A 21,305-nucleotide genomic window follows, 5' to 3' on the forward strand; every position below is an offset into this window, starting at 1 on the left:
GAATGTCTACAATGTGTGGCCAGATGGGTCCATAGAAATGGGGTGGAGGTGTTGTAGAGGGCAGCCTGACACCTGTCTGGGATGCTCTTCTCTAAAGAGGCAACAGAACCATTGTCCAGAAACTAGCAACTAGACTCAGCAATCTGCTACACTCCTACATTTTCAGTGTGCTTCTATTTTGGTAGGCACCTACCTTCTAGAATCTTTGGGACTGAACTCATTTGGTGAATTATTTCTGATAAAAAAACATATAACCTTATGTAATTTCAGGTTACTTCTAGAATTAATCTGCTTTCCATTATATTTAAAACTAGAGGCCTGGTGCACAAAATTCTGCACAGGTGGGGTCCCTGGGCCTGGCCAGCATTCAGGGACAATCAGGGCTTTCCTTCCTCCGGCTGCAGGCTGGGGCCTTCCTTCATTCTGCCCCCCCAACCCCTGTGGCCAGCAAAAGTCATAGCAAGTGTTTGAACTCCTGGTCAGCCAAACTCCTGATGGGACAATTTGCATATTAGCCTTTTATTATATAGGATCATTGTTCCAAAAAATCACCTGGGCCTCCCACCTCCCTGTCCTTCAGAAAGTGTTAGGTATTGGGATTTTAACCCTCTGGTCCTTACTGGAAGAAACCCATTTCCATTGGGTTTTTTTCATTATTCCCCCTTATTTACCACAACTACTTTCAGACGCAAATGACAATCATTGTCAGTAGCCACTTTCAGACATCAGTGATGGTCACTACTCCCAAGCCAGTTTGCATTTCTTCACAAAGGAAGTTGTCATGAAAATAGGCTATCAAGTATTTTGCTAAAATAAACACATAGGGCACCTGCTGAGTTACCATTTCCACCGATCTTCTAATTCTATCAGGAAAAGAAGCCAAGTTTGTCTGATGTGATTTGTTCCCTCAGTGCCCATCCATGCCAGGGTTGGCTTCTCTAGCTAGTCTCTGGTTAAGGGCTGGGGATATAGTTTGAAGCTGGGCACAAAATAGAAGGATTTCACTTTAAACTGTCTCCAACACCTCTGTGTCTGCAGGAGTGAATCTACAATAACATTTCTGGGAGCTTGTTTTAGAATTTTCATTTTGAGTTACCTGCTCTTATCTCAAGGGCAGGCATTATTTTCCTCTAAAGAAGTTAATAGGTGGTTCTCATCCCCAGTTTCTATTTTGCATTTTACGTTGACATAATTACTGCACACTTCTGTTAAATGATTTTTACGTGACCCATTCTGACTACATCTGGATCTCTGAAAATCCTGCATTCATTAATCTGTATTATCCCACTTATGAACTGTATAATTTTGAGAAGGTTATCTTGTTTCTACAATGAAGAAAATACTACCTTGTTAAGGGGACCGAATGAGATAATGCACGTAAAGACACCTCACTAATACTTAACCCTCATAAATACTATTTCCACCTTCATTAATATGGTTTATGTTTTTCATTGATAGCTTTGGTGAGCAATCCAACGAGGTGGCATAATCAAGAAAGCCTGAGTGTTGCTGGTGGAGATCAACTGTACCAGACCTCTCATCACCAATGTTACCTTGTATGAAACTCCTCTGTAGAAACAATTTATGCAAAACCCTGTGGTATCACCTGGCTCTCAACCCATAAAGCTATAACTTGCAGTTCCTAACATGTCCCTCTAAGTCATCTAATTGTGTTTCCCTTTCTGAGACGTATTTGGAGCTAGAAATCTGTAATGGGCTATGTAAGTCATTCTTGGTAAATTTCTGAAAACCAGACTGAATTAGGGAAAATTTACCATGGCAATCAATGCCAAGCCCAAGGAGGCCTCTTTTGCTGAAAGGCTCATCTTCCTCGGCCATCTCTAATATTGTTGGTTCACCCTCCATGTCATACTTCTGCATTTAATACTTTAACACTTATTCAACCAATGCTTGAGATCTATGGAGGTTTGGGGTGATGCTAAAGGTAGATAAGATCACCATACCCTGTCTCACAGCCTACACTGGAAGGCTAAGCAAAGAACATGCAAACACACACAATACCAGTAGCTACATACAAGAAAGCGGTTGTTATACTGAAGACCAAAAGATCAGTGCATCAGTCTGATTTTATTAGAGAACTGAATAGTTATGGTGGGAGTGGACAAAGAGGGCTTCCTAAACTACCCAGGAAGTGAGTCTATCCAGTAAGGATGCAGGCTTTCCATGGGTGGTTGTGTAGGCTGCACATGGCACAATTCAGCAGGTGTCTTTGGCTGGAAGAGGAATAAAAAATCATACAATATCCGATCACTGAGAAAACACAAGAAACATAGGTTGAGTAATCAATGGGCAAGTGAGAAAAAAAAGGAAAAATACATTCCATAATGGATTTTGTAATTTTTTGTTAGATAAGATACTCCCATTACATAAGACTTTTGCCCATTACAAGGATCTTTGTGAGTCTTAGAAAAGCTGTATCTCAGAGCTAGAGGAGGTCCCAGAATTAACTGAACTCTCACATCTAACTAATGAGGAAGCTGAGGCCCAAGGCCACACACACACTGCTGGTGAACAACAGAGGCTGGGGTACTAGGGATCATAAACACCCCTAACTGTGAGAAGGGGCCCTAATGCCAACAAGAGCCCTACCTAGCACTAACCAGCTTTGTACACTCAACAAAACAACACCCAGAATGGGCCAACTGAATGAGGGAGTTGAGGCAACTGGTTGCAAAATTTTGTTTATTCTACTCTAAGCAGGAGAGACAAACTCAAAAGTTTAGTCTTATACTGGTGGCGAAGTGATGGAGAAAACATTTATATCAAATCAAAATGAGCTTCTTTTTTTTTTTTCTTCAAGTTGTCCAACTGTATCACTTGGCATTTCTTTTATTATTTAAAGTATTACAAATAGTAGTACATATGTCTCCTTTTTTTTCCCAATTGACCTTCCCCCATCCTCCCCTACCCCCCCCCCCCGGCACATGCTCTCACCCCCCTCCCACTGTCTTGTGACCATTGGTTATGCTTATATGCATGCATACAAGTCCTTCGGTTGATCTCTTACCTCTCCGCCCCAACCCTCCCCAGCCTTCCTGCTGTAGTTTGACAGTCTGTTCGATGCTTCTCTGCCTTTGTATCTCCACATAATCTCACTCATTTATGGATAATAATAAAAAAAACATTATAAACTGATGAACAAAAATAGATACATGAGCTTGCTTTTAATAATTCAATCAGTTTCACCCAATAATAATTTTAATATGAATTACTCCTTAATTTTGAAATGTCTCTGGCCCTAGCTGGTTTGGCTCAGTGGATAGAGTGTCAGACTGCACTCTGAAGGCTTCCAGGTTTGATTCGGGTCAAAGGCACATACCCAGGTTGCAGGCTCAATCCCCAGTTGGGGGTGTGCAGGAGGTAGCTGATCAATGATTCTCTCTCATCAATGATCTTTCTACCACTCTCTTCCTCTCCCTTCCTCTCTGAAATCAATTAAAAAATACTTTAAAAATGTCTCTGGAAGAGAATAGATATACTCTTATTCTGAGCTATTCTGGGAATAGTATTTATCAATGAAACCATATAAATAAAGAGATTATGACACCATTTGTGTGGTTGCCTTCTAAATAAATTTAAACTCATCATGTGTGATTTTCTTTGTGACTGAACTGTTTATTTTTCCTCAGTGTTTATATTAGACACTTTGGATGTCATATGATGAGATGTCCTATATATAGTGTTTATTGCAAAAGACCTATTTCCTCAAGCATAAAACTTCTGGATACTGTTCTCACACAGGCTATATACTGTGCATAGATTGATCAGTGCTAAAACATAATTCCTGTCAAATATTATGATATGAGATGATTCTGTACAGCAAATAATAATACTTCAATGCCCCAAGGAAATAGATAAAAAGAAAGGGATGCTGCCCTGTAACCCATAAATAGCAATTTGTCATTCTTCTATTGACTTTGAAACAGTCTTCTGGAGGCCTCTTCCGTCTTTTCAATTATATTTGTTTTAATCATCTGAGATGGAAAGAATCATATCAAATAACAGTATTTTGTATGTCATAAAAACATGGTGAGTAATCTTTCTGTGTCCTCCCTTTAAAAATGTTTGCCATGCATAAGAAAATCAGGGAAGATGGGCTGTCACTCAAGGCTACCTTATCAGTGATGTCCCTTCAATGCTCGTCTCCACACAAAACTTTGAGGGTGGAGGAGACAGATGGGCTGCCCATGGCTGCCTGTCCTCTCACCCTGACCACTTCCCATCTCAGTAAATGTGTGTCTCCTGGAGTTCAGAGAATCCTTTCTCCACATGGGAAAGACTTACAACCTTCAATGTTCACAAGTGCTCATCTGGGGCATGAGGCGACAGGCACCCTGATATCCAGGACTATTTCTTTTAGAGCCCATGAGCATCCATTTGTTACAACAGCCCAAAAGGGCCAAGAACTAAATAAAACAATCAACTTGAGCAAACTGCATTTTAGCCCTGTTTTTTATAGATTGTGTAGGCTGTTGGGTTGAAGAGTGTTGAATGTCAGGGCATCTTAGTCTGGGGGAGGACACCATTCTGGGAGCTACACAGCATTCTCTTTGGAAGGTTCCAAAAATCTCACTAGAATGTGCCAATACTTAGTGCCTCTGATACCAAAATACAGTGATACGTTCATATCTTTCTTGTGTAAAAGCAGTTAAAGGTAGGGAATGACTATAATGAAATAAGGAAAAAAATGGGGGAAAAGATGCTAAAATAGCAACTTCAAGCCATCAGGCTGAGAGATGGCTTTTGAGTCCACCTTTAATGTGGTTTTGTGACTTGCTGGTTTGCAGGTGCTGGTTTGTTTGTTTTTTTATGTACCTTATAAGAACCACCTTCTTAAAGGCCAATTCATAGTGAGTGAAACACTGACAAGAGAGGTCGAGTTTTTGTTTAATCAAGTTAAAATAGGATTTTCTATTTATAGGAGAGAAAGATGAATTTTCTGCACATGGGCCTTGTTTGATTTTATCCTGCCCGCCCTCTCGTGGCTGTGGTCAACTAGAGTCATTTGTCATGTGATGTGGTAAGTAAAGAGCACACCTGCCAATGGGATCATGAGTCACAGACAGTAGAGCAGCAAAGATAAATTGTCCAGGGGAAGGCTGGGAGGGTAAGAGAGTTCCCAGAAGGCTAAGGCCAGGTGGATGTTCGGCCACCGTGGTTTTTCCTTGGAAGGATGACACTTCTTTGCATCCAGTCCATGGAAAGCCTGTATTACTCAGACAGGGAAGACACAGATGACCCAGCAGCACACTTCTCAGGAAACCACAACCCAGCTCCAGCCAAGAGAGTATTATTCTTGTAAAGTGAGAGCTTTCCCCTTCTGGCAGCTTTCTGTGTTACTTCACTTCACCTGGTGAAAAGCGAGAGGTAGACTGCTGTGCGGGAAAGTGAGGGAGGTGTGCAGAAATCTAGGTGCGAGCCTGCCAGTGCTCCGGGCTGACTGGGGTGAGCTTATTGGATTCTGTGCCTGACTTCCCTCAGGGTCAAGTTGAGATTGGAGGGTGGGATGGATCAGGAAGGTCCTCCTCAGCTCTGAAACCCTGATTCAGTGTTCTCCAGAGGAACCGAGGGTTTACTTCAGAATCTGAAAGAAATCAGAAGTGGGCTGCCTCATCCAGCCCCAGAGCCTCTCTTACATCAGCTGAGCCCCACCCAAGGGCCAGCCCAAGGTGGCCAGCAGCATGGAGCGTTAGCAGGACAGGAACTAATAATGCTTCTAGACTAGGTGGTGTCACTTCTGCACATCTCTTAAAAATGTCATCTGCTAAAGACATTCAACATTTTAAAAATTCTATGAACTTTACTGTTTCTAAAAATATCATGCCAGCTTTGCCACTAAATAAAACTTCTCTTCCAAGGATGAGTCAGACTCATTTTGCATCAATGGCTCCACATACTTGAGAAACTGTGTTGCTTTTCCAATGGACTTACTTGTGGTGAAGATGTTTTTCCATGTAGAGCTCCAGTAGAGCTCATTTCTAAGAAACTTCCAATTTTCCTGGAGTAAGATGAAGGCTTCAATGTCCAAGAAGAAGGATGTCTTGCTCCAGGGTGACTTCTGAATCCTTGTCAAAGCTGACTTTGGCCTTTGAGATCAAACTTTGTTCTATCTCAAATATATTTCTTCTTTTTCTCTCTCTCTACCCAGTTCTTATTAATTGATGTAAACATTGAATATTAGTGCCCAGGCTTTATCTTCTAAGACACTTCTAAGTGGTATTATTTCCATTTCATCATCTCCTATCAACTATAAGTTATATCAAAATGAGTTGGTCCTCCAAGTCCACACAAAAAAACAAACATTGGTAACTTTATGATTATTATTAACTTCCTCCTTGCACTGATAAGTTTCCCAGTGACTCTAGGGCTCCAAAGCAGATGGAGGCTTTCCTGTCCGATGGTGTGGGTGCCTGTTAAATGTTACATGTGTGGCTTCTGTCATCTGAGTCCAGCATAATGTCACATGAATTAACTGTTGGTTGATAATATTTTGGGAAACCGAAGATAGTTATTGCTGTTATTTAGATCAAAATCTGAAATGTCATGAAAAAACACTCAAAAGGAACAAGTCATAGGAAAGGGAGAAATGAAAAACTTCTTTTACTTTTCAAAGGATTATTTAATAGTTTAGTTCCCAGCTGGTCAACTCAACCAGGATCATTAGGACTTCAAACCCATCTGAGAAGCAACTGGGGTCATAAATTGTAAATGGAAACAATAAAATAAATGATTTCACTTCCCTTCCCAGACCATTTCCCCCCCATAACATAGGGCTATACAGTGGCTCCAAACAAATGCAAAATAAATTAACTTTGACACACTCAGCAGCTCTTCCAGGGTCATTGGTTTATTCCCCTCTTACTATGACATTATATTAACTTCATCCTTCATTCCTACAGCCCAAGTTAACAAAAAAGAAGCAAGATGATTAAAAAAATTAAAAACAAACAAAAAAATCCCACACTTATTTTAGGAAAACCTTGCTAGTGAAGTGTGACTAGTGTGATAGTGTGTGCATGTGAGCAGTTCTGAGGTGCGTCCATGCCTGTGGGGGACCCTATGGTTTCCATTACCTCACATCAGGTTTTCTGGAGTTTGGTTTCATATAGTTAAAAATTTATATCCTATTATTTCTGACTTCTGGAATATTTTTAAATCCAAATGCAATTTCCCACTTAAAACCTGTTTTTCTTTGGTTTCTTCACCTGGAAATTTTGTCTCCCTAAATTTTTCTGTTGGCTTTTTTTTTTTTTTTTTTTTGCATGTGCAAGTGTATTGTCAGAACAAGCCAGCAAAATGTATGTTTTTCTTCATTCGTATGTTTTGTTGTATACTTTGTATGCAATATTTCTTTTGTTCTGAATACAAATGATTTCTTCACATCTTGTGATCCAATTGATATACTGAATAAGGTTATTCTATCTATTTGTAGGCAGTTACAGGGAAAGACTCAAATCAAAATGTATGATTGACAGACTAGCGACTTATCTCCAAGGAGAGCCAGAACCACCAACACATTTAAGCAGAACCCAGGCCACAAATACAAATAATCAACATCTACTAATAATTTATGCAATGGTTACAGAAATCAGTTAACAAAAATTTTAAATGGTGACAATTTCTAAGCAATGCCTCAAAACTAATGGCATGTGGCCATCAGATGTACCAGTTTGTCCTCAGAAGGAAAGCAAAGGGGATAAGAACAGAGTAGCAGAAACATCCCCAAATCAATGGAAAGAGTAGAAAGATATTCCTCAGCCAGGTTTCAAGTTCATCTTTTACTCACTAATCCTTCCCACATATTTCCTCCTGAAATTTTATCAGCTCTGAGAGGATTTCTAACTTGCTTCTCCCTGTGGGTTCCAAGATAACAGCGGGATAAAAATAACCAACTGCTCCAGTAAAGCGATTAAAAACATCAGCATCACGAGTGGCTCTTCAAAGATCTGTTCCAAGTTTTTCATGAAAGTCAATATGGACCCATGTTCTCTGGCCATAAGGAGGCCAGGCAGCACATTCTCAAGTTTCCAGTGCTCCTGGGTGTTCTGAGGGCTTGCTCCTGCTCCTCCTTTCCTTGGCTGGCTTGACCCTCTGATCTTGTACCATAAGTTCCCATCAACACAAAGACTTCCCCCTCTGGCTTCCTTCTGCATTCAGAATCCTCTGGTTCAGAGAGAACAAATCTCAGCAGAGTCCTAGGATGTATCTTCAAATGTTAATGAGCACTAAAAGCAAACATAACAGAAATCTTCACTATCTACACTGTGTTTATATCAAACATAGCTGCATTCCTGGGATATGTGACTTTGCTATGGAGCTGAGTTTTTGTTCGAGATGGTTTTATTTGCTTGGTTACATTACATTATTTATGACTAGGGCTCAGTGTTGGAGCTTCTCCCTTATGAAAGCTGATTGAGCAGACAATTAGAAAAGTCAGCATTGGTCCAAAACGTCATTGGCTTTTAGTTTTAATAATGTTTTGAGAACCTATTGTTTCCTAACAGGATTGTTTTGAAATTAGCAGTATCTGGTTTATTATGGAGTAGTAATTTGATCAGGCTTCTCTCAGAACAGAAATCATATCAGTCACACACTCTCTAGCCTGTTGTCTGACTCCAAAGTATTCTTGTGTCAAATCCAGTGTCTGAGGCCATACGCTGCCATCACACCATGCCTTCCATTCACACATGCCCTCAAGGAGAGCATGTGGTACGTCTGAGTCCCATCCCAAGCACTTAAGCCCACTGAGGACAACTAGGTGGTCAGTCAACAAGAATGTGGAGCGTGCTGTATAGATGGCAGAGCCTTGCATCAGAAAGCAGAAGTGCTAGTTATCCATTAAGTGCTACTTACCCATTAATTATATGGTAAACTCTTTCAAGTTTTATAGTTGTAACTCAAGAGATCTACTGATTTTTTTCTTAATTATCTGATAGTATAGATTAGTATAAAGTCAACCGGATTTACTTAATGTTCATGCTATGTGACAACAGTCAAATCACTTATTTGACTAAACTTTGATGCATTTATCAAATATTTATGTGTCATGCAAACACAATTCTTTAATAACCTTTCAACCAAGTTCTGTTGCTTGGGCAGCATCTGAGAAGGTGTTACAGAGTTACCCATTTTCAGTTTAGAGATAAACAAAGACATATAGCTCACTGCTCCCAAAACATTGGGGGCACTTTGAAAGCTGAAAGCTGATTGGTTGATAGCTGCCACTGAGCACCTAGGATATACAGGATTCAATGCTTCCAGCAGCTGAAGATATATTTCTGCACATAAAATGTCTGTACTCATTCATTTATAAGAATCCCCAGTGCAAACACAGTGACCCAGAATTGTGAAGCAGGTGGAAGACAGCTGCAGCTTGTCTATCTTCTGGGGACCTGGTCACAGCGCTGACTCTTACTGGAGGCAACTTCACCTTCAAGCTTCTGGTTTTGTTAAATTTTATTACTGCAGATCTCTCCCGCTCTGTCTTTTGAACTCAGATGGGAGAGCAGGCAACTATCTGTCCCAACTGTGTAAACAGTACCTGCAGTCCCTTTTGCTCTGCTGTCCCCAGGGTGGCTGCCCTTGTCCCCTGCATTTAATCAAATCCTTTTAATGAGGGAGGGATCAGCTTTCCAGGGATAGAGCTAGCTTGTGTACATGTCTGCATCTCACACCTCTTCTACAGCTATTCTGCCTTTCATTTGGAAAATTCTTTTCTCAAATATCCTCAGGTCCATTACATTTCAGGATTATGAAGCCATAAAGTAACAAGTTTTCCCCCAATCTGTACCAGTTCTGTGTGCATCCATATTTTCTGTTTAATTTTGATTGTTTATGTATGTATAACATGTACCGCTGTGTGTGTGTGGGGGGGGGGAGGGACTTCTTTCGTAGAAGCTTAAGATAGATAAATATTTGATGTACATTGGTAAGCTATTCTATCTAATCTTTGTTGTGGCTGTATGGACTGTCACCTCTTAATATCCACTCTCTTGGAAAGTGGCACAATTGATCTGGTAAAAATCTAAATAATTATTGGATTTATTACTAGAATAAATTGATGCCTGCCTTTTTAAGGATACTCATAATAACATTAATGTTCCAGTAATAGTGGCAACTCACTTGCAGTTTGTTTGCACCCAGAGGTTTAAAATTCCAGTATGGGAAGTGCTGCTTTTTGTACATTACTTCTAGCAAAAGTTCAAATGTTATATAGAAAAGTGTCCCCATGATCTAATTCCATACAAAACACTGTACTGCTTATTTGTGTGACCTGAGCATGGCAGGGAAATCTTCATACAGTACAACACTGAGCTGGCTATCCGGCACTCTGAAAATCACACTGGCCACTCTTCCCATGGGACCAGAAGGAATATGAATGGGGCACTGTTGCTGTGTCTATATCATACAGCTGATGATGCCTCTCTGTTCTCTGTGGACATACTGTTCTTTTATCTTGTTGAGGTTTGACCGGGTCCCAGAAGAGTAACCACGAAAGCAGGCATTCTGGGAACCCCAAGTGACAGGTCTTTGGGATGTCTAAGTGCTACTCACCACTTGCCCATCTACGACCCTGTCCAATATGGCAGCCACGGTCCTCACCGGGACTTTGAAGCTGAGATAGTACCCACCATATGCCAAGGGGGTTGGCTGCCCCCTAAATGAGCTTCCTCAACTGACTGATATCTTCTCATCATCTACATTTTCGGCAATTGATTCATACAGTTCTTAAAGCTGCCTGCCTGCAATTTCATTTGCATTCCTACCCTGTTCAAGCTGGTTTTCTTGGAGCCATATCTGGGAGCGTTATTCCCTTTGGGCTCCTTGGCTCCTCTTGATAGGGTTCTGCTCCATCTCTCTCTTCCCCTGCTCTCCAAGGCTTGCCCTCTCACTCCTGAGTTCAGAGAGGAAAACCTTTTCTAACTATAAACAGATCGGATCATGGAAGCAGAGGGAAGAGCACACCCCAAACAGTTAATGAAAGTGAGGGAAGTGAAAAAGCAACGGGTTTTGGTGGGAAAGGCCCCGCCTCAGGTCCTGGGGAATCCTAGGCGATGGCGCTGGCAGCTTCCACTGACGGGGTGTCATGCTCCAGCCAGAAGGGTATAAACGCCTTAAAAGGATACATGTAAATTACTGGTCAGGTATGGAAGGCCACCCTTAAGGAGCACTCAAAATATACACACCGGCATGCTTTCTCCACAAATGTTCAGTTCCCCACATTCAGTTTCTCCAATTAACTGTGGCCCAATTCGAAGTGGTTCATACTTTGCAGAGCTTGGACCCTTTGCAAAGCCTCAGAAAAGTGTAAAAATCTAGGTGACAAGTAGTCACCTAGAGTCAACAGTCTTGTTTATTATCATGGGATGCTGTGAAATCTTAATCTGTAGCCTTATGGATCTTTTAAAAGCCCACTGAAAAATGCATATTTACTTTTTAAGTTTGAAGACTCATTGCACAATTGAAAGTGATAGCACTCTGACTTTTGTTGTTTCTGGAGATGGTCCCTGGTAGTTCGTGTGACTAGCTTCTTCGTACATATATGTGCACACATGTGTCTGTGCTTGCCATTCTCTTGATAAACTCCCTCCTCTTCATCTGTTATGCTTCACTCAGAATGTCACACATTCAAATATTCATAAGATAAAGGAAAGAGCCCAATCTGTACAATACTAACAATTTTGATGACTACATCATAGTAAGACTCTAATTGGGCAATTTGCTGAAATGTATGTATTCCTCATTAACCTGTGGACTCACCCTCAGCAGGCCTCATATTTCATTCTTCCTTGCATCTCCTTACCCATCATTAGCCTGGCCCTGCTGGGTGTCCAATGAATTTAGTGAGTAAAATTACCCACATGAGGGGGAAATAAAGACCCACAAATCTCCTAGTCACTTGGATTAATGCCAGACTTCATATTTCCATTACTTAATCAGAGTAATTCACAAGGAGAGGAAAAAAACTTCCACATTTTTACTCCACTCTAAGAAATAAAAAGTTCTCAAGCTTAATAAGGAACAAAGTCTACTTCACACTAAAGTGGAATAGAATTCCTAAAATGATGAGCTCCTCAAAAAAAACACAGGAAAAGTGTTGCTTCTAAGATAATAGAAACCAACCTAACCTCTGCAGGAGACTGTGGTTGGAATCTTAATTTGAGGTCTGGGAAAGGTGAGACTCAGAGCCACAAGGATTTGAACCTAACAGTATTTACTTCACTGAACTGCCCAAATGTAAACAGCTCAGATGGGAAAATGGTCCCCTACTGCAACATGACCTGGGACAAAACATAGAAAATGTATTTGTCATAATTTCTGCCTCGTTCCACAATCTCTTCTGATCAGTAATGTGTTCAGGTGCCACTGAAAATCACACCACAAAGCTTTTGCCTGACAGAGGTCAGAGTCTCTGGTCTCCATGGATTCCCCAAGATGATGGCTGCTGCCCAGTGTTCACCCTCGGTCCTTTTCTTTGACACCAATGAGACAGACATTGCACAAGCACCTCCCAGGTCCTTGGCTGGCTGTATGTTCATTAATGTGTGGTGCTGCTTCAATGGTTCAGTTATCATATTTCAAACAGAGGATGGTTGTGCGGGGACGTATTCCTTCACTAATAAAAAAAGAGTAGGAGGACCCCTAAGCGGACAGGTCTGAATAGAATCAGCTGGTGTTTTTCTCGTTCACGTTACCAGGGACCCAGAAATGAGGAAATGGGAGGGGAAAGTATTTCATCCTCTACCCCATTTCCTTGGCACACATTTTGCAGACATCTTTTCATATTTACATGTGAGTTTTAGTGTGGGGCTACTTAATTTTAAAAAATTATATTGGTTCTTCTTTTAAAAATGGTCTAAAAAGTCTTGTAAAAATGCTTACAATGAAACATGGTGAGATCAATGAAAAGAGGATAAGGAAGAAAATCAGAGCTTTCTGTGGGTCAGCTGCAGAGATGGAAATCATACAACCAAGCGAGCTGGTTTGGTGAGTCAGGCACGGGTATGTCCAGGTATTTGTACTTCCAAACTTTGAACCTCTGGCTGGGAGCAGCAGCATCCAATTATCCCATGGGCTATATACCTGGTAACGTTTCCTGTGTCTACTTCTATGTGAAAAATGTTGAAAAGTTCTTGTTTACAGCATGGCACTGCTGGGAGCCGGTTCGTCCTTGCTGTTTCAAGGGACCTGGCATATATGGCATACTGTTCTTGATATGTTTGCTCACCTTCTTGGCACTATGTGTTTTAACCAAGGTCACCTCTCTGAGAAAGGTTGTTTCCCCAGGTAGGGATTTTCTCCTGAAGTTAGGGAGGGAATAAAACCTCTTAACTAGTGCCAGGTGGGTAATTAATCACTTTAACTACGAACAATCATGCTTAAGCTACATAATCTTTACTCCCTGGAATGGAGATAAGAAACGCCCTAACCTTTGAAATAGAGATTGATAGGATTGGAATCAACTGGTATAAATACAGATGTAAGAAGACAGAAAGAAGAGAGACAGAACCTAGGCACAGAACCTACACAGAACGTTCTCTAGAGACAGAAGAACTTCGCTGGAGAGAACATGGCAAAAGATCCTGGACAGAAACTGGCCTCAGAACCTAGAGACAGAACCTAGCGAGAGAACATGGCAAAAGATCCTGGACTGAACCTGACTACAGAAATTGGCAAGAGAACCTGACTAGAACCTGGTGACTGAACCTGGCTGGAGAACCTGGACAGAACCTGACTGGAAAACCTAGCGAGGGAACATGGCTACAGAACCTGGCAAAAGAACCTGGACAGAACCTGGCTGGGGAACCTAGCAAGAGAACATGGACACAGAACCTGGCTGGAGATCCTAACCAGAACTTCGCTGGAGATCCCGACCAGAACTTGGCTAGAGAACCTCGCTATGATGATCATCTGAATGCCCTCTCCGTGTCATTCCTTCTTCGCCGACTCCGTCCACACCTTTGGGGACCCCTGGACCTGCTGGGGTAGGACCCCAGCATGGCACCATTACAAGTTAGGTCCTAAAAGCTTGACTGATGACAAAGTATTAAATAGCCACAGATGACTTCTCTAAAGGTGGCCATTGTTCCAAGCAGTAGTGCAAATAACTCGGGACAGCCCATGACCACTTTCAGAATATTTGGCCTGTGCAGTTCTTTATAGCCCTTGACAGAGCCCTACATCCCTCATCACATGCACTGGTAGCAAGCACAGGTATGAGGCAGAAGCAGCACACATAGGGATTCTCCATCTTTTATTTATTAGTGAAGGACTGTGCCCCACACATAGGCCCCGCCCGGCCGCCCCTCCCCCACACCCCCAGGTATAATCTCTGTCTATAAAAGCCCTGGACCCTCTCAGTGGGCCTGCAGGCTGCACCTTATTTGGTCTCACATTATTCTTTTGACATCTTTGCATTTGGGAATTGAAAGAGGTGTGTTTCCCAGGTAAGATGTGCCTTTCCATCTAACAGGTGTTCTGGGCTCATAGGTGATGCTATCTTAGCTCTCAGGTTCTGTACTTGGGCCCAGTCCCTGAGGACAGCACCATCCTGTGGGTCAGACCAAGGTAAGGTGAGAATTCAACTCTAGTAAAAAAAAATGGGTCTACTAATTCTACTTTAAAAAAACAACAACTTATCCTGCCTGACCACAGTGGCTCCGTGGCTTAGCGCTGACCTATGAACCAGGAGGTCATAGTTTGATTTTCAGTCAGGAGGGCACATGCCCAGGTTGCAGTGGGGTTGTGCAGGAGTCAGGAGGCAGCCGATCAATGATTTTCTCTCATCATTGATGTTTCTATCTCTCTCTTCCTCTCCCTTCCTCTCTGAAATCAATAAAAATATGTTTTAAAAAACGTATCTTTATTGTTGAAAGTATTACAGATGTCCCTCTTTTTTACCTTTTTTTTTTAACCCTCACCTGAGGATATCTTTCCATTGATTTTTAGGCAGTGTGGAAGAAAGAGGGAAAGACAGAGAGAAATATCAATGTGAGAGAAACACAGGTGGGCTGTGGATCTGTGGGACCTAGGAAGGTGGGGTTTGCTGGACCTTCACTCCCTTCCACAGGATGTGTACCACCTTCATGCAAGCCTCACATAAACCTATCCATGTGCTGCCATAAAAGCTTCACCTGATTGTGAGCAAACTCCAGGTCAGCCAGGTCCCCTGCTTCCATGAGGTGGTCAGATCCAGTTCCAGGTGTCTCTGCGTCTTATCTCTGCTTCAGAAATCCACCATCGCCCAACAGACCACCCTTGCATCTTAGTTTGTACCTTTCTGCTTTGGACTGAACATCTGTTGCCCTCTCTCCTTCCCTACAATTAATACATTGAAACCTAATGCTCTCTAAGATGATAGGAGGTGGGCCTTTTGGGAGGTGATTAGGTCACCGTGATCAGGTGAGGGAGCTCCCTCCCCGCTTCCTCCATATGAGGACACAGAAAGAGGATACCATCTGTTAACCTGGAAGTAGGTCTCACCAGACACTGAAGTTGCTGGTGCCTTAATCTTGGACTTCCCACCTCCAGACTGAGAAATCAATGTTATGTTGATAAAACCCCCAGTCTGTGGTGTTCTGTTACAGCAGCCTGAATGGACTAAGACAATTTCTGTCTTGATGTTTCTGATACCGATTTCAGTATACAGAACATGATCAAACATTCATTCCTCTGCAGAGACACAAATTTACTTTGCTGTGAGTTAAAAATGTTTCTTTCTTTGTACACCTAGAGCATGTTGAAGATACTTTATTAATTGCCCTGCACCTTACATTTTGATGGACTGTTTATATGTATTTTTACCACAATTAGAATAAAGTTCTTATCTATTTACTTTTTAAATTCTAGGACTTTAATACAATTTCTGCTATACAATCTCTCATGAAGTTTCTGTCAAATGAAAATATGAATCAAAAAGTATTGCTCTGTTCTCTTAACAACCCCTCACAAAAACCACTAACATTTGTAGCCTTCATACCACATGCTGTACATGTATTGACTTTCAATCCTCATCTTAGCCCAGGGAGTAAGAAACTATTATTGTCCCCCTTTTTCCTTTCTCTATCTTTATATACCAAAAGCTTCTGCAGACAATAAATCTTAGTGAAAATAACTTGATTCAGAGACATGAAATATGTAAGATTAAAAATAGATCCTTACATGCCATTATACATTTTTGTCCAAATCTTTAGGATGTATGACACTAAGAGGGAGCCCTAATGTGAACTATGGACTTTGGGCGATGAGGATGAGTCCGTGTAGGTTCATCAATTGTAACAACTGTATCATCTGATTTAGGATGTTGATATTTGGGAGGCTGTGCAAGGGGGAGGGGCATATGGGAAATCTCTTACCTTCCCCTCAATTTTGCTGTGAGTCTAAATCCTCTCTAAATAATAAAAGTCTATTAAAAATAGAACTTTTAAATCAGTTGTTAGGATAATGCAGATATTTTTGTTCCTACAACACCCTCCAGAGATAGTTGTAAGAATAAATAAAATGATCAAGAGATCCTTGAACCAGAGGTATTCCCACAAGGGAAATGAAATATAAGACATGCATAGTTGCACAACAATGGAGCAATAGCAATAAAAACAATAGCAGCATTTTGAGTCTGGAATTCCTAACCTTAATCTATGTATAATTGCATCTCTGTGACTTAATAAGCTTTTTTGAGCTACTATCAAGATAATTTCAAATTGGTAATTTGAAGCCTCAAGACCTAATTCTCTTGGTATAAAAATACTGCACTCCTTGGTACAGGCGTACAGGTTTATCCTGTGGAAGAAGCATTGCTCAAAGAGTATATTAAGCGCCAAATTGAATATTACTTCAGTATAGAAAAATTTGGAACGGGACTTCTTTCTTAAGAGAAAGATGGTTGCACAGGTTTCTTGCCTATTTCATTACCCTGATTGCTGGTTTTTACCATGTTCAGGCTCTCACTACAAACCTTAATCTCATTTTAGAGGCACTGAAAGATAGCACAAAAGTGGAAATTGTGGGACGAGAAAATGAGAAAAAGGATAGAACCAGAAAAATGGCCAATTCCGTTTCATTTAGGGTGCTACAAACAGCCTTCTCTCAACTGATTGACTGCCCAGAGTGTGTACCAGGCCAAGCCTTTTATTCACATGCAGGTGTGCTTACACTTTTTTCAGTCAGGGTGATCATCTACTGATGCTCTGGATGTCATTTGATCGGAATCTGCAGAGGAATAGGTGACTCACTGAAATGTCATTATAAATATTGGAACAAATCGTGCTGCAGAAATGAAAGCGACCAGAGTTACTTCTTTGCAAGAATGTCTGCTCCCAACTCATTGTGGAGAACTTGCATCAACACTACAGTGGAGATAAACACTCATTGATGATGATGAAGAGAGACAGACCAGAGGACTGCTGTTGTTTTTATAGGAGCTGCCCGTTTGTGTGCAAATAACCTGGGCTGCATTGTGCTACTTTTTATATTACAAGATTCTGTCTTTTCCCTTTAGACTTATGTACTTGTGTTCAGATCAATAAAGTAGAAATAGAGAGGCTTGAGTGGCATTTCCCAGATTGTTAGGTCCTTTGCTATTTAACTTGCCCCTCTTTTATAGTGTACTGTATCTCACATGTTGTCATAATATTTCACATGGATTTTAAGATTTATTAATATGGATAAATTTAAGAAATGAAAGTATATTTCAGTCTTTAAAATTTATTTTTATGCACTAGTGTGAGGCACCTGCCATCAAAAAAGCACTGATGGACAGCCTCACAGATAATTTTATTTATTGTTTCTTTGATTGCCAGCTCTCTATGCCTCTAAACCTAGAAAGCAACTTGGGCAATTGTTTTAAAACTTGAAGAAACATTTTTAAGTTTTTTAAAATAAAGATATGCTGTCTGCAATATATTGTGTAAATATGGGGTCCAAGATGACATTTTTAACCTGCTCATGAACAGGCATTAGTTGAGTTAGATAAAATAGAAAACACTTCTTGCACAGAGTAGCTAAGATAGGTTAGTCAAGATGGTGACACCTGTCCTTAAGCAATTTATGCATTATTAATAAAATTACAGAAATAAAATAAAAAAATTGCACTCTTAGTCAAAAAGAAAAGTATAAAATTTGTGTCAGTAATATAGTGGCCTTTAGGGTCACAAAAGAAGTAAAGAAAATGAAAATCATTTTAAAAATAATACTCTATGCTGCGCTTTGAACTTACTATTTTCAATATTGGATCATTTAACTAGTTCCTCGATTTTGGGATTGCCACTACTTAGACACTTCTGTAATTAAAGTCCCAGTATGCCTAGATTCAGTATTCTAATTTCTATTCAAATCACTTTCTTTCACAATATTTTACCTATATTCCAAGACCTCATTAAAAATTTACCTCTTCCAAAAAGACTTTCCTGACTATCACAACCAGTTTTCAATATTTCTACTGTATTTGTATCATGCCACCTAAAATATATCTGGTCCTCCCATCAGACAGGTGGGCTACTCTAAGGCCAAGTTATTCTATACAGAATTGCTGTGATCTCTTGAGCTGCACTAAGGTAAAAATTATAATGATCTTGTATCCTCATCATACCTACCACTTTGCTAGACATAGAACTTACCACTTGTTTGGATTCCAGAAATAGCATCCCAAACACAGCACAGTTTATGCAAAAGCTAGTATGTCCTTATACTCCACATACAGTGAGGCCTTGACTTACGAGTTTAATTCATTCTGTGACGGAGCTCGTAACTCAAATTATTCGTATGTCAAATCAATTTTCACCGTTACAATGAATTGAAATGCTGGGATGATGTTGTGGCATTCACTGTGATGTTCGCTGCGCCAACTAGCGGTGGGGTATCTGAAGCTGGCTCATAACCCGAATTTTAGCTCTCAACTCAAAGCAAAAAATCGACCGAGAGACGTCTCTTATCTCGAAAACCTCGTTAGTCAGGACACTCGTAAGTCAAGGCCCCACTGTATCTCCAGGTTACCTTGCAACTGATATCCTCTATCCTTGACTACTTGTCTCCAAGGCTGCAGCAAACTCTATTTCTGCATATTTCTTCCAATTTAAGGTTTACTAGATGTCAGGCACAATATGGGCCTTTACATATTCTGACTCATTAAATCCTTTCAACACCCCTATTATATAGTACTAGAGGCCTGATGCATAAAATTCGTGCAAGGGGCTTGGCCTTCGCAGTCCTGGCTGCCTCGGCCAGCCCTCACAGCCCCTCACAGCCTCGGCCAGCTCTCATAGCCCTGGCTTCGTCTGGAAGGTCATCTGGAAGGATGTCCAGACGGTCGTTCTGCTGTTGAGTCTAATTAGCATATTAGCTCTTTTTTATATAGGAGGATGGTTCACCCTATTAGAGATGAGGAAACTGAGGCACGTGCAGGGCAGTGGTTTCCCTGGACCACTGAGCTAGTTAATATAGAATGCGGATGGAACTCTGGAACTGCCAACTCCAAGTGCAGTGGAAGCCCCAGCTTATGCAAAAAGGTTTTTGTTTTGATGTGCTTATTGTTGGCTGTTTGTTGGTGTCATGCGTGTGTTCATGGGATGGCTCATACAATGAATGGGTGTCTGGCCCCGATTCTGAGGTCTATAACCTGAGTGGTCCTGGCACATCTTTTAGCCCCTCTAAAGCTTAGTTCAGATTGAGCATGTGATTCCATCATCTTATTGGAGGAAAAGCCACAAAGAGGGACACATACACACTTGTGTTATTATGATGATGATTATATGCTGATGCCAGAACAAAGACATTGATTTTTGCATTTATTACTGCCTTACACCAAAGATACAGTGTTTTGTGCATATGTGTTCTTCTAGCTGTTCAATAAATGCTTGTTGATTAGATCATTGGATGGTCTTAGAAGTGGATCCTGATTAAACAACACTGTATTATAAGAGAAATGGTATCATTTTTGAGCATTATTTTCTCTTTAGAAAAAAAAATAAAGACTTGGGTTTGGAGGACAAATATAATAAAATAGGATGTTTTCATTTTAGAAACGAAATTATACTTGAACTAGAGGCTCAGTGCACGAATTCGCACATGGGTGGGGTCCCTCAGGGTGGCCTGCAAGGATCAGGGCCCAGCTCGCACCCCCAAGCTCTCAGCCCCAGCTCGTGCCCTGAGCCTCATAGCCCCACAGTACTGCCTGGCACTCTGCTATGGCCTGTCACCATCCCCTCACCTGCTCCACCATTCCACTTGTGGGGTGATGGGTTGGGGCCGGCACCCCTCACCACCACTAGTTGCCATCTGCATGGCAATCAGCAGGGCGACTGGGCTCCCACCCACACCCACCTTGGCCTGGTGCCACCTGCTCACCTGCTCCACCATCCCACCATGGTCCCCCTCTTGTTGCAGCCCATCAGGGCCAGCCGTGACTCTGCTGCTGCCACTGCCAGCACTGTGTCGCTGATGCCTTCCATGTTCCACACCACCCCCTAGTGGTCAGTGCACATCATAATGAGCGGTCAAATTCCCAGTTGAATAATTTGCATATTAGGCTTTTATTATATAGGACTAGAGGCCTGGTGCACGAATTCGTGCACCCGTGGTGTCCCTTGGCATCACCTGCGGGATTGGGCCAAAATCGGCTCTCCAAAATCCCCTGAGGGGTCCAGGATTGTGAGAGGGTGAAGGCCAGGCCGAGGGACCCCCCTGGTGCACAATCAGGGCTGGGAGGGACAAGGGAGGTTGGCCAACCAGGGAGGGACTGTGGGAGGGCTCCAGGGTGTGTCTGGCCCATCTCTCTCAGTCCTGATAGGCCAGACCCCAGCAGCAAGCTAACCTACCAGTCAGAGCGCCTGCCCCCTGGTGGTCAGTGCACATCATAGTGAGTGGTTGAGAGGCCTTAGCATATATCATTAGCATATTATGCTTTGATTGGTTGAATGGCCATGGGTCAACCGGACACTTAGCATATTAGGCTTTTAATATATAGGATTATAAAACTTTCCAGGCAGGACCAGTTAATGCAAGGACCATGAGTAAGAGTTTCACTCTCCATAATACATAAAATGCCCATCTCCTGTTCCTGTGACCCTGAAACACTAAGACTGTCAGGCTGTGGATTTGCAGAAACTGAATTCCTGCACCTGTGTTCTCACCAACGAGGAGGTCAGGTCAGCACCCCATTCCATCAACAGCTGCTGTGAGTTCTACAGAAAGTGCTGCACAGACTTCATAACCACATAGTCACCTGGTCCCAGGGAACAATTTGTGACACAGGTTCCACCGCAGCCTGTCCACCCTCTGCTCTCCTTGTT

The sequence above is a fragment of the Myotis nattereri genome (genome assembly GCF_964212035.1).
Source record: "Myotis nattereri genome assembly, chromosome: 1".
In the NCBI taxonomy this organism is placed as follows: Eukaryota; Metazoa; Chordata; class Mammalia; order Chiroptera; family Vespertilionidae; genus Myotis; species Myotis nattereri.